Source organism: Strongylocentrotus purpuratus, unplaced genomic scaffold (assembly GCF_000002235.5).
Source record: "Strongylocentrotus purpuratus isolate Spur 01 unplaced genomic scaffold, Spur_5.0 spur5_scaffold_2, whole genome shotgun sequence".
NCBI classification, from domain to species: Eukaryota; Metazoa; Echinodermata; class Echinoidea; order Camarodonta; family Strongylocentrotidae; genus Strongylocentrotus; species Strongylocentrotus purpuratus.
Window position 1 is genome coordinate 6,085,664 of NW_022145605.1, and position 13,487 is coordinate 6,099,150.

A 13,487-nucleotide genomic window follows, 5' to 3' on the forward strand; every position below is an offset into this window, starting at 1 on the left:
TTATTATTATTTCATTTGTATTCTTCCATATGTAACAGGTGTTCGTGCAGTGGTGGATGTGCCCTGATGCCCATCCCAAAGGAGTGCCTCTGCTGCAAGGAGGTTGCACAGGTTGTGGAAAAGATGGATGGGTACGAGGCAGAGCAGCTTGACTGCATCACCGACCATCCAGGATTTAAAGCTGTTTGCCTGGATGTCTGGGTGCTGGAGACGGCCTATTTCCAATACCGGCAGCAGTATGGGGGAAGAGCTTGGAGAAATGCTACAGTGAATGAGTACGCACATGATCTTTGATATTACCAATATAACATAATGAATCATTGTTCATCAGTATTGGAAAGGAAAATAGAAAATATCTGACCAAGAAAGTTTCATTTTATTATGTTGTTTTTTCTTTTTCAGGGATAGCCAGGCGAATTTAAGAAAGTACTGAATGAAATCATAAATATACTGTCTAGTACGGCAGTAATCAATTCAGAACTGGATGAATGTTGTGTATGTAGCAATGAGATCAATGAAAATGAAAGTGATGTAACATGTGAGTGTTGTACTGTAGTAAGCAATTTTACGTGACATGTATGGGATTCCCTTGTGAAGACAAACCGAGTAACCTGAAATTGATCTGGATTTGTTCATTTTGTGGCAATAGCAACATTGCTCATCGCATGTTTGATAAAGTATGCATCCCTTCTCATTTCAATAGATACGAGCTTCTTGTGGATCAAGGAGATGAAGAGTGCGTTACTGACATGCCAAGCCAATCAACCAACAAAAAGGACGGAAGAAAATGTACCAGATCAAAAAAGAGGTATGCAAAGAGGGGGAAGAAATCCTGTATGTTGCCTGAAAAACGATGAATTGATGACATGAAAATGAGAGATTGTGAGAGATGTAAACCTGATCCTGTACACAGAGAAAATCCATCCCAATCAGATTATGAACAAATGACAAATGAAGAATTTGAAGATGATGCTGATGACTGGGTTACTGTAAAATCAAGAAAGACAAAATGGATGGAGAAAATGAAATAAAAGATAGAAAATTGTATTCCAAATCAAGAGATGATCATCGAACAGATCAAGGATTTGCGAATGTACAGAATTCATGCTGGTGGCAAGAAAAAAGAACAAGGTAAAGCAAGGAACATGTCAAGAAAGGTCAATTTCAAGCTTGTTTAATTGTAATTAATATTCCGTTGTGTAATGGTTGAAGGATCAATAGAATGTATGCAAATTAAGATATGGTAGTCATCCTCTTAAAGTTATACAGGAATGCTTTTTATGACCAGGTGCAAATTGTAGTCGGTTGGAATAATATCTTGAAATTTTCATTTTCTTAACAATTACACATTTTGGTTGTGTTCTGGCAGGTGGTGAAGATCGACATGGTTCGAGGGTATTTCTCCTTCTCACCTACAGCTCTGCAGGGGGTCTTCCACTGGAAGTTCTGATTACATCAAATGAACAAGAAGACCCATCCCCAGGGCCTCACACTTCTCAAGACATTGTTGCCTTCAGGAGCTTTTGGTGGCAATTGATGCCATGGACCAGAGGCATTCATCATAGATGACTGCTTAGCAGAGAGAAAGGCCCTCCAGTTAGTGTGTAGTTTTTCTCTTAGGTACACTGGCTTTGTGACATACATGTCAAATATTTATGAGAGACGACAAGTATGGGCACATGCTTTCCGGAAGCAACTCTTGATAAGAGGAAACCACACCAATAACTTCGCAGAGTCTGCTATGCGAGTGCCGAAAGATTCGATCCTTCAGAGATCAAAAGCCTTTAATGTCCCTCAGCTTGTGGACTTCGTCCTGTACAGGCTTGAGAGATATATTACCAAGATTCAAGATTCAAGATTCAAGATAATTTATTGTCATGTAAAAAATACATAAAATTTGCCTTCGGACATTTAAAAGGTGCTTTACATGTACATACAAATATAAATATATAAATACAGACAAAATAATTACATTTCAACATAACATTTAACAATCGTCACAATTTTAAGAAAGGTTACATTAAAAGAATAAGATAAAACTGAGGAAAAGGCAGTGCAGTTTAAAAAGCTTGTTTTGTTTCGTTATTGATCTCGTCCATCCAGGCACCTCCACGCCGGAACACCTCTCCCGCTAACACGCATCAACACACATACAAAGACACACACGACACACCTCTATACACACCCCTATACACACCTCTTACACACACGCACAATATAATCGTACACGCCCTACACATACACACGGACACTGCAATCAACATGAGAGGTGCTCCGGTATAGAAATGCCTGGATGGAGATGATTGAGACAATAAATTATCGGAGTATAAAATAGCTATTACGCAACGGCGTCTTTGAAAGAAGAGAGAAGAGAAAGGGAGAAAGAGAGAAGAAGAAAGAGACATTCATGCAAATTACAAATTACTAAACTGGGGTGTGGAGGGCAATGTAATGCATTTGCAGATGACAGATGAGTTATTTGTTATTTGATTTGTTTCATTTTTATTTAAAAATATTATATGTTGGACTATTTTTATAGAAGATTTCAATTTGTACAGTACGGAAATGTAACATCTCCCATGCTGCCTTTAACATGTGGTGTACCGCAAGGCTCTGTCCTAGGCCCAACGCTTTTCCTACTTTATATTAATGATATGCCATTTGCTACACGTTACTTTAACTTTCGACTCTTTGCGGATGACTCAAACTTATTCCATACATTTCCTGAAGGGCAAAAAGAAATTGATATGACTGAAGTGAACACAAATCTTCAAATTGTTTCAGACTGGTGTAATGCTAATAAACTGACAATTAATTTACAAAAGACGAGTTATATGCTAATAAGAAACCAGAGATGGCAGATTAATGTTCAAGGGCAACTGGCTATATCAGAAGCTGAAATAATAGAAGTTGATTCTTCGCTCTTTGTTGGGATAAAGATTGATAAACACTTGACTTGGAAACCCCACATACAAATGGTTAATAAATGCATCAGACAAAAAGTAGGAATCCTCTTCCGCTTACGGCATTTTGTGCCTAGAAATATCCTAGTGTTGTTGTATAAAACCTTTATTCAACCTCATATATCATACGGAATTGAAGTGTGGGGGAGCACTTACAAGTCTCACTTAAATTGCATACTGTATACACAGAAGATGGCCATACGGACAATCACATTTAGCCATTTTATGAGTCGTTCAGCACCATTGTTTTACGAATTGAAAATCTTAGATATTAACAAGTTCTATGAGTTGTCTCTATGTACATTTATGTATGACCTAGTACATAATAATTTACCTCACTGTTTGACGGATTATTGTGATAAAATTGAGCATAGATACAATACAAGAAAAAGAGAAAAGGGCCATCTACGTATACCACTGTATAAAACAACACAAGGCAAATTTTCAGTAACTTGTGTAGGAACCCGATTATGGAATGAACTTCCCGATGAAATCAAAAACAAAGGGTCTAGAAACACTTTTCGTAAACATCTCAACGATTACTTGATGAATAAGTGATTGAATTATGCAAGTACACATGTATATATTGTAAATAATCTCCATATTACATTTTTGTTGTTTTTTTTGGTCCAAAAAATGCAATTTTTTGTATAAATAATCTGTAGATACATGTATCTATGACTTTTTAACCTGGTATATCCTCTTCATAATTATATTTGGAGTGTAGAAATTGTGCTACGGTATTACTCAACATGTATACTTCTACTGTCAAGTTTTATTTTTTGATAATGATATATTTATTTTTGCCAAGTGTGTGCTAAGAACAGGGGCCAGACTCGACTAGCACATGTGCTATTATTTGGCTCCTTTTCATCACCTTCTATATTCTATGAGAAAAGACATATGTCTAGCATATCAATACTTTGTTAGGTTTTTCTTTAATATGATCTATAATATTCATTTATGAACATGTACCATTCACGATGTATTCAAATGTTTAATCACTGATGTTATTGATGATGAATAAATAAAATAAAATCAAATCAAATCAAATATGATAACAAAACCAGATTATTTTATTGCAGAATTCAAATACTTGTGTTCATTATTGAAAAGGCAAGATATTTGGCTCTGACAAAAATTTAACAAGAAAGTAGTTGTCATAGGATAAATTTCCTACGAAAGAGAAATCTGCAAATGCGTTACACTGCCGTCATTCCAATTAAGTACATACGCAAATTACACGTGTATAAATTAAAACATAGATAAAAATTGTATCATTATTAATGAATAATCATCATGTGTACACATATTGGACTTTCTGTTTAAAAATTTCCTGAAGAATTTACCCTGTATTTTGAGCTTACAAATGGTTCCAGGTACATGTATATATATAGATACATTTGTTATGCTCCTTTGTTTATGTAAAGCACATAGAGACATATTGTATGATGCGCTATAAAAGCATATTATTATGAATATTATTATTATTATTATTATTATTATTATTATTATTATTATGTGAATACAATGAAAATATGAAATACAAGAATTGCACATTATCAAAAGAAAACCTAAGCACTGCTATGCATTGGAAATAACAGTGAGCACAGCTCATCTGTTAAATTCACTGTTGAAAGCTTTGCATGCTGCAATCAAAAATGACTGTCTATATCTCTCAGTCCTCACTTTTGGCAGTCTAATCCTACCAGATCTGTTTACAAACACCTCATCATGGAGTGGGTGTGATTCATCTTGCATTATGATATCAAGCCTGGTCAAGAGGGCTGATTGTACAATGTCTTCTAATTGTTGCATGGGTATTCCAATAATTCTACTGGCCTGTGATACAACCCTTGTCAGTTTAGTCTTATTTTTCCCTGTTAAACCACTGAACCAAGTTACTGAAGAGAAACATATGACAGACTGGACAACACTTTGATAAAAGAGAGCAAGTGTTCGACTCCTAACGTTAAATGATCTGAGTTTTCTAAGGAAATACAGCACTGGAGATATCGCTAGCCAGAGAAATGTGTCACATGTATATGTTTTACATACAGTATTCTCTCTTCATGTCTTAAAAATGTTCTTTTTTATGTGTATTTTACAGGAAATACAGATACGTAGCCTACAGGAAAGTTGTCAGATGGTGTTGGGGTTTTCTCAGCAGAGATATTAGAGTCCAGCTGACTGCATGCATCCATTCCAAAATAATGAGAGCCAGACAACAACCTTCAACTCATGGCAGAGTACCTATTGCAGGAGGTGTGGAAGGTGACCAAAAATGGAAACATGTTGACAGTTAGGGCTGCAGCGAACAGTGCAATGCAGACAAATTTCAACAAGCTTCAGAGTGGATAATTACCGCTATATAATAACAGACTTTGTTCCATATTTTTATCCAGCATGACGTTGGTGATATTTAATCACCTGGGATGAGAAGTGTTGTTGTTTATGATGATGTAATATACGAGGCAGTTAATTCAAACCAAACGTACAAATTGATCTGTTGGATACTGTAAAGCTACCGAAAGATGGAAGGAAGTAGAATCATTTCAGTTCTTGATGGAGATGGTGCTGATGAGACACCAGTTGAAGAAAAAAATCAAGGAAAGAAAAAGCAAAGCACTTGTAGTATAGCCCAACCAGGAGTGACCAGAGCAGGACAGACGAGGAAACGCCCCATGCATATTTATTTCATGCAGTGATGGATGTGCCCTGATGACCATCCCATAGGAGTGCCTCTGCTGCAGGATGCACAGGTTGTGGAAAAGATGGATGAGTACGAGGCCGAGCAGCTTGATTGCATCACCGACCATCCAGGATTTAAAGCTGTTTGCCTCGATGTCTGGGTCTTAGAGACGGCATATTTTCAATACCGGCAGCAGTATGGGGGAGGAGTTCAGAGAAATGCTACCGTAAATGAGTACCGACATGTTCTTGATCATTAATATTACCAATATAACATAATTAATCATTGTTCCTCAGTGTTGGAAAGGAAAATAGAAAATATCTGACCAGAACGTTTCATTTTATTATGTTTTTTATTCATTTATTTCAAGGGAGATCTATGGAAACGTTGTGAACTGTGTAATACAATGGTGGAGGGTTTTTGGCGTAGATGGATGGAGTACACCCACAAGTTGGCACCACATCAGAAGTGGCAACGATCTTCAGACAACGTGGAAGTTTAGACACGGTAAATTTAATAAAGTACTGAATGAAATCATAAATATACTCTCTAGTATGTGTGTTTCATTGAACATCAACTATACTTTTTCATGTATGTTCAATAGTTACAAGTATCATGTTTAACATATGTTCGCTTTATTGAAATGTACTTGTAAGATACCTACTAGATATTTTCTTTTTATATTCGAAGACACCACCATTAATTTTAGCATGTATTTAGTGTGTGTCAGATTAACAACATGCGGGTACAGTTGTCAGTGTGGAAACCCTTGTATTTCTATTTGCCATCAGAAATCGGCTTAAGATGCAACGTGCCTGTTACGAGGAATGTTTTTCCATTAAAACCAGAGTTCCTGCAAAAGAAATTGAATTGTTACTACCACTTCTCAAGAATAAAGCACACCAGAAGTCAAATCCAATTTGCGCAGACTGAGTTTCTTCGGGGTAATTGCTGGGTGTTTGAGCCAACCATACATTCAATTTCTTTTGATGAATGAAGAGGACTATTCAGAGAAATGAGTAAGCTCAATTACATCAGTCTTGAGAGATGTCTGAAACCACAGAAATCTATGTACATGCTGATCTCTTTCAGGAATCAATATGCGGTGATACATCTTGCTAATATCTGCACATATTGCCACTGGGTGTTCTCTGAATCTGAGGAGGACTCCAGATAAGTTGTTGAGTAAGTCAGGCCCTTTCTTCCAGTACTCATTCAAGCAGTGACCTTTGTAGATTGCAGATGAATTGAATACAATTCTCAGAGGTGTGCTTTTGTTGTCTGGCCTGATTACTGCGTGGTGACTGATGTAATGTACTGGTCCTTTGTACATTGTCATTTCATCTTTCTCTAGCTTCTTAGCAAATCCCATCTCAGTCATCTCTTGTATCTTAGATTTGTAGGCTTCTGTATGCTCTGGATTCTTTCTGAGTTTTCTTTCTGCAGCAAAGAGCATCTTTTCTGCTAAGAACTTGTTATTGGGTAAGAGATCAGGATCTTTCTCCCACGGATATGCTATCTCCCACTGCCTTCCTTCTTTCCTTGCCGAGGAACGGATCATCTCTTCCTCCAAAGCTTCTTGCTTAGTGAGACCACTATTATCACACTGACATTGCTTTGCATCGACACCCTCTGCCTCTATCGTCCAAAAGTCAGTGAGATCTACAGGAGTAGCCAGTTTGACATGCAACACTCCTTGTTGAATGTATCCTCCTGGGGTGTTTCACCATACACAACCCACCCTAACGGTGACTTTCTAGCACAGTAACTGAATAACCTGAAACTGATCTGGATTTGTTCATTTTTTGGCAATAGCAACATTGCTCATCGCATGTTTGATAAAGTATGCAACCCTTCTCATTTCAATAGATATGAGCTTCTCGAGGATCAAGGTGATGAAGAGTGCATTACTGACATTTCAAGCCAATCAACCAAGAAAAGGGACGAAAGAAAATGTACCAGATCAAAGAAGAGGTATGCAAAGAGGGGGAAGAAATCCTGTATGTTGCCTGAAAAATGATGTATTGATGACATGACAATAAGTGACTGTGACAGATGTAAACCTGATCCATCCCAATCAGATTATGAACAAATGATAAATGAAGAATTTGAAGATGATGCTGATGACTGGGTTACTGTCAAATCAAGAAAGACAAAATGGATGGAGAAAATAAAAGAGAGAAAATTGTATTCCAAATCAAGAGATGATCATTGAACAGATCAAGGATTTGCGAATGTACAGAGTTCATGCTGGTGGCAAGAAAAAGAACAAGGTAAAGCAAGGAGCAAGGAACAAGAAAGGCCAATTTGAAGCTTGTTTAATTGTAATCAATGTTCTGTTGTGTAATGGTTGAAGGGTCAATAGAATGTTTGCAAATTTAGATGTGGTAGTCACCCTCTTAGAGTTATGACCAGGTGCAAATTATAGTCAGTTGGTTAATATCTTGAAATTTTCATAACAATTACAAATTGTTGTTTTGTCCTGGCATGTGGTGAAGATGGACATGGTTCCCGGATATTCCTCTTTCCCACAGCTCTGCAGGGGGTCTTCCACTGGGAGTTCTTATAACAACAAATGAGCAAGAAGACACCATCACCCAGGGACTAGCTCACACTTCTAAAGACATTGTTGCCTTCAGGAGCTTTTGGTGGCAATTGCTGCCATGGACCAGAGGCATTCATCATAGATGACTGCTTAGCAGAGAGAAAGGCCCTCCAGTCAGTGTTTAGTTTTTCCCTTAGGTACACTGGCTTTGTGACATACATTTCAAATCTTTATGAGAGACGACAAGTATGGGCACATGCTTTCCGGAAGCAACTCTTGATAAGAGGGAACAACACCAATAACTACGCAGAGGCTGCTTTGCGAGTGCTGAAGGATTCGATCCTTCAGTGATCAAGAGCATTTAATGTCCCTCAGCTTGTGGACTTCGTCCTGTACAGGCTTGAGAGATATATTACCAAGGAGTTACCAGCACTAGAGATATAGCTAGCTAGAGAAATCTGTCACATGTATATGTTTTAAATACAGTATTCTCCCTTCATGTATTAAAAATGTTCTTTTTTAATGTGTATTTTGCAGGAAATACAGATACGTAGCCTACAGGAAAGTTGTCAGATGGTGTTGGGGTTTTCTCAGCAGAGATATTAGAGTCCAGCTGACTGCATGCATCCATTCCAAAGTAATGAGAGCCAGACAACAACCTTCAACTCATGGCAGAGTACCTATTGCAGGAGGTGTGGAAAGTGACCGAAAATGGAAACATGTTGACAGTTAGGGCTGTAGTGAACAGTGCAAAGTGGAAAAATTTCACCCACAGCTCTGCAGGGGGTCTTCCACTGGGAGTTCTGATAACAACAAATGAACAAGAAGACCCCATCACCCAGGGACTAGCTCACACTTCTAAAGACATTGTTGCCTTCAGGAGCTTTTGGTGGCAATTAAATGCCATGGACCAGAGGCATTCATCACAGATGACTGCTCAGCAGAGAGAAAGGCCCTGCAGTCAGTGTTTCCCAAGTCATCCATACTTTTGTGCACCTTTCATGCTCTCTAGGCTGTCTGGCGAAGGCTTTGGGATGCCAAACATGGAGTAGCGAGCAAAGGCTCATCGACAGATGATGTATGCAGAGAAGCCAACCTTTTGAGACAGAAACACAGAGTATCCTAATAAATCAGATCTCTATGCAATCGACTGGATGTCATTGATGATGCAGAGGCAGTGTTTGGAGGCGAAGAAGAGGATGACACTGCACACTCCATCAGCGGTTTACACCAGAAGATTTCCTCTGCGAATGATGCAGCACATGACCAAATGTTTCTAATCACTAGAACAATGCTGGCTGCCTTGGCTAGGCAGGCAAGGGTGATCTGCCAGAGATGACAACAATCTCTGCGTGTGAAGATCGATACGGCAGGAACGTCTGCACGAGTAACATGGGTAATCCAATTATTTTTTTTTAAATAGGAGTTACAAAGCTTCTTGCAGTATACCATGTATGGCAAAACACAAAATAATTTCAATGGTCCTAATAAATTGTTGATCATAGCCCATTATGGTATCAATATATTCATGCTTTACCATCATAACTCTACCTAGTGCTCCTTTCCATTTTCTTATAATTTTGTTCCATACTGTATTCAACCTTCAGAATAGTTTTTCTTTTCCAATAGTCTCCTCTCTTATTTGCTCATATTTCTTTTCCTTTATGAATTAACTTTAAAGGCACACCATGCAATTTACAAAGCCATTTTTATCATTTCTATGGTCATGTATGGTAGTAATATTATTTTCTCTTTTCTCTTCTTTGTCGTTGCAGACCTGTGACTCTGGGCACACCTCTAGATTTTGCAGCCAGGGAACAGTCAATAGGTCACATGTTGGTGATATAAAAATGGCATCAGCTATCTTTCTATTTGGAAACAATTTTCAAAAAATAAAGAGGATGGCAGAGGTCATGAATCTCCACATGTTTTCCTCCCGACTGTTCAATGCGGTGCAAAATCACTATGTGTGCCCAGTCATTGAGGAAAAAATGGGCGACATACTTTCAGCCACAAAGGACCGACTGAAGGGTAAAGAGGTGGTTTTATGTGGTAAGTAATGTTTGTTTATTATTTTTCCTTCTAACTTGCAGAAAAATATCTTCCAAGGAATCAAGCAAATTTGTATTCATTATGTTTATGTCCAAGCAGAGTAACTCATACTTCTTCCTCACGTATGATTTTTAATGCCATTAATTCCTTTTTTCTGTAATGCTTATTCTTTTATTATCCAACTCCGCTTGAAACAGGAGATGCAAGAAACGATTCCCCTGGATACTGCGCCCAATACTGCACCTACACACTCATGGAACATGAGAGCAAGGATATTGTAGATGTGCAATTCCTGGACAAGAGGGAGACTTCAGAAAATAGTGGGGCTATGGAGCCGCTGGCCTCGATGCAGGCTCTGGATGGTCTGAAGGCCGGTGGGATCACCATATCAGAACTGGTCACTGATGCCCACCCGACCATTTCTGCCATAATCAGTAAGTTTACTTTGGTATAAAGTACAATGTTTGAATAGATTGTGATGATTGCTTCACTCATTGTTAAACAGTGTTCACCTTATTGTATGTTGCCGTTTTTTATTTCATGACATTTCCTATTTTTCTTTTGCAGAGAGAGACTATCCTGATATGCTCCACAGCTGGGATATTTGGCATAGGACCAAAAACATTGGAACAAAGATATCACAGGGGAGAATAACTTCTTAGAATAACATTCTTGACTTAACTGACTTGACTGTTATTTGTCTGCTTAAAGTCACCTAAAACAGTAGCGAAAAGGCCACTGAAGTTCTGAACCAAACACGTAGTAAACCATTTTTGGTTCTGTGCAGAATTGTGTGGTGGTGATGTGAATCTATGCTTGGTGAGGTGATTGATTATAGCTGTGTGATGTTCTTCGATTCTTTAATTGTTTTTTTTATGTGATCAGGAATTAATTTCTATTTGGAAAAAATGTACTTCATTGAATATTGTGAGGCCTATTTTGGTTTAACATTTATGATGTTTTATATGACATTACATATGATAACATGTATTATTATTCTTCTTATTCAAAGCAAGTGGGGTGGTCTAGTCCACCATGTCACAGACAAACATAACTGGGAAATCACAGGTGGACTTGGTGGAGTGGCCCACTGTGAGCATGGGGACCTGGAGGAGAGGACTGAGTGGCTATCTTCAGGAACCAAAGCCCATGACACCCTGGTCAGACTCGTCATTGACAGAAGGCTTCTGAAGACGCTGTTTCACTTTGTGAACTTCAGGTACTGGAGACATTTGTTAGTGTTTTTATGGATAATGTGGTTGAAAAAAATTAATTAGCTTTCTGTCTGCCATGCCTCTGCAACGTGTTGTCTGTCAGTCAAAAATAATTCTGGTTATTGCGATAACTTAAGAACGGGTTTAGGTATTTTTGTGATACCTAGTTTGTGTATGTATGACCATGTAAAGATTAGGTGATTAAATTGGGGGGTCACAATTAACTTTGAAAGTCTGCATGAGTTGTGCCCACCAAAGCTTCTACTGTAAGAGTTTAAATTAGACTGATTCCCTACTTGTATTTGTCACAATTACTATTTGTTTCTCTAGTCTCTTCTTTCTATACATATTCATTTCACATTTGCTTATTCACTTACATATTCAGTTGACCCAATTCCTTCCTCCATTCATCTTCTCTACATACCAAGTTGTCCATTTCACCTGGTATGTTCCTTTTGTTCTCTTCTCATTCTTTATTCATGAATCTTGTGTGTATGCTTTACATATTTCCACTTCTTACTTATCATTGGGTCTCTTCCCCTTTTCCTTATGAATATTCAGTTTTATTCTTAAATCCTATTTTGCTATTGGTTGATGATGTATTTGATTTGAATATACTTTGGACGAGGCACATGAACAACATGCTAGATACTTTGCAATAAAACACATGCAGACTTGCACTGGATTTTCTCTGAGTGAGTTGTGTTGATTTAGGGCTCGGTTATATATATATAAGTTGGAGACTTAGGAGAGAGGATCTGAGTGAGTTTAGCAGTGGTTTGCATGATTGGTGTAATTCAGTGATTGATTGGCAAGAGATTTATTAGTTTACACTACCATAAATAATAGAGCTTCTAATAATGAGGTTCATAGCATTGCAGGAAAGAAGCATCTCATTTTAATTGTGCAGAGTTTACTTTTTTATTTTAATGCCTTTATTGCGGAGGATGAATGTCTTGAACTTGTCTGCCACTGAATCTTAACTGACAACCAGGGAATTTGTTTAATTACATGTACGCATGCACGTTGTGCTAATTGAGGCAAATACTTTTTTCTTAAATGTGGTTGAGGAGAACTAGGTCTCATATGTTCACTTATTTATTTATGGTGTTATGAAACGTTTTGATTGATCCCAGGCACACTGGAGAGCTGGAGTCGTTGCACAGCCATATCCTCATGTACTGTGGCAAGAGATTTGCATTTGGGTGAGTGACTACGATAAATGGTGCGATGTTATAGAATTTCGTACAATTTTTTTCAAATTAAAATACTTCTGCAAGAGGTGTTGAAGCATCTTCTTCACGCTGTGCTATCAAGAATGGAACGTGTCTTCCTCAAACACCCAGGATAAGGAGACAAACTTCTCAGCGCACGACGAGGAAGTACTCCGGTACGCAGCAGGGTTTGTACCGTACGTATGCCTTGTCTAAGCGGTATCGCAGAGTCAAATCCAAGACAGCGAAGACCTACTTGGTGTTTCTTTAGAAGCTATGGGTGTCAGAGGACGAGGACACCCATGCTGATTCTTGTTGCTTGTTTCTTGTCAGCGATGATTGTTATATGTTATTTAGGGCAATGGAGCTGGAAACGAGGAAGCACCTCAGTGAAGACTTCCTTGTAGAAGGAAGGTCACAGCCCATCAAAGAGAAATTGCAGAAGGAACTAACGTCAAATGTGTATGTAGCAAGAATGTGGGAAAAACTGCAAGGGAATGACTTGGTCAAAGGAGAAGGACTTTTGGAAAAATAATTAACTATTGGAGAGAAATTAGGATGCGAGCACTAGTCAAACTGTTCCTGGACAAAAGGAGGCAAGAAATCAGGACTGAGAAACATGAAAAAGGACTTGGGAAGAAACTGCAAAAAAAAAAAAATAGAGGAAGATGATTGTACTCATGCACAGTGACCTAGCAAATTTCTTTCCTTCCACTTTCGTAGGAACCTGTGATACCAACACCAACTATAGTGTTTAGAGGAAAGCTGCTACAAGAAGAACTTGTAACTGCAGCCTGGATTGAGGAG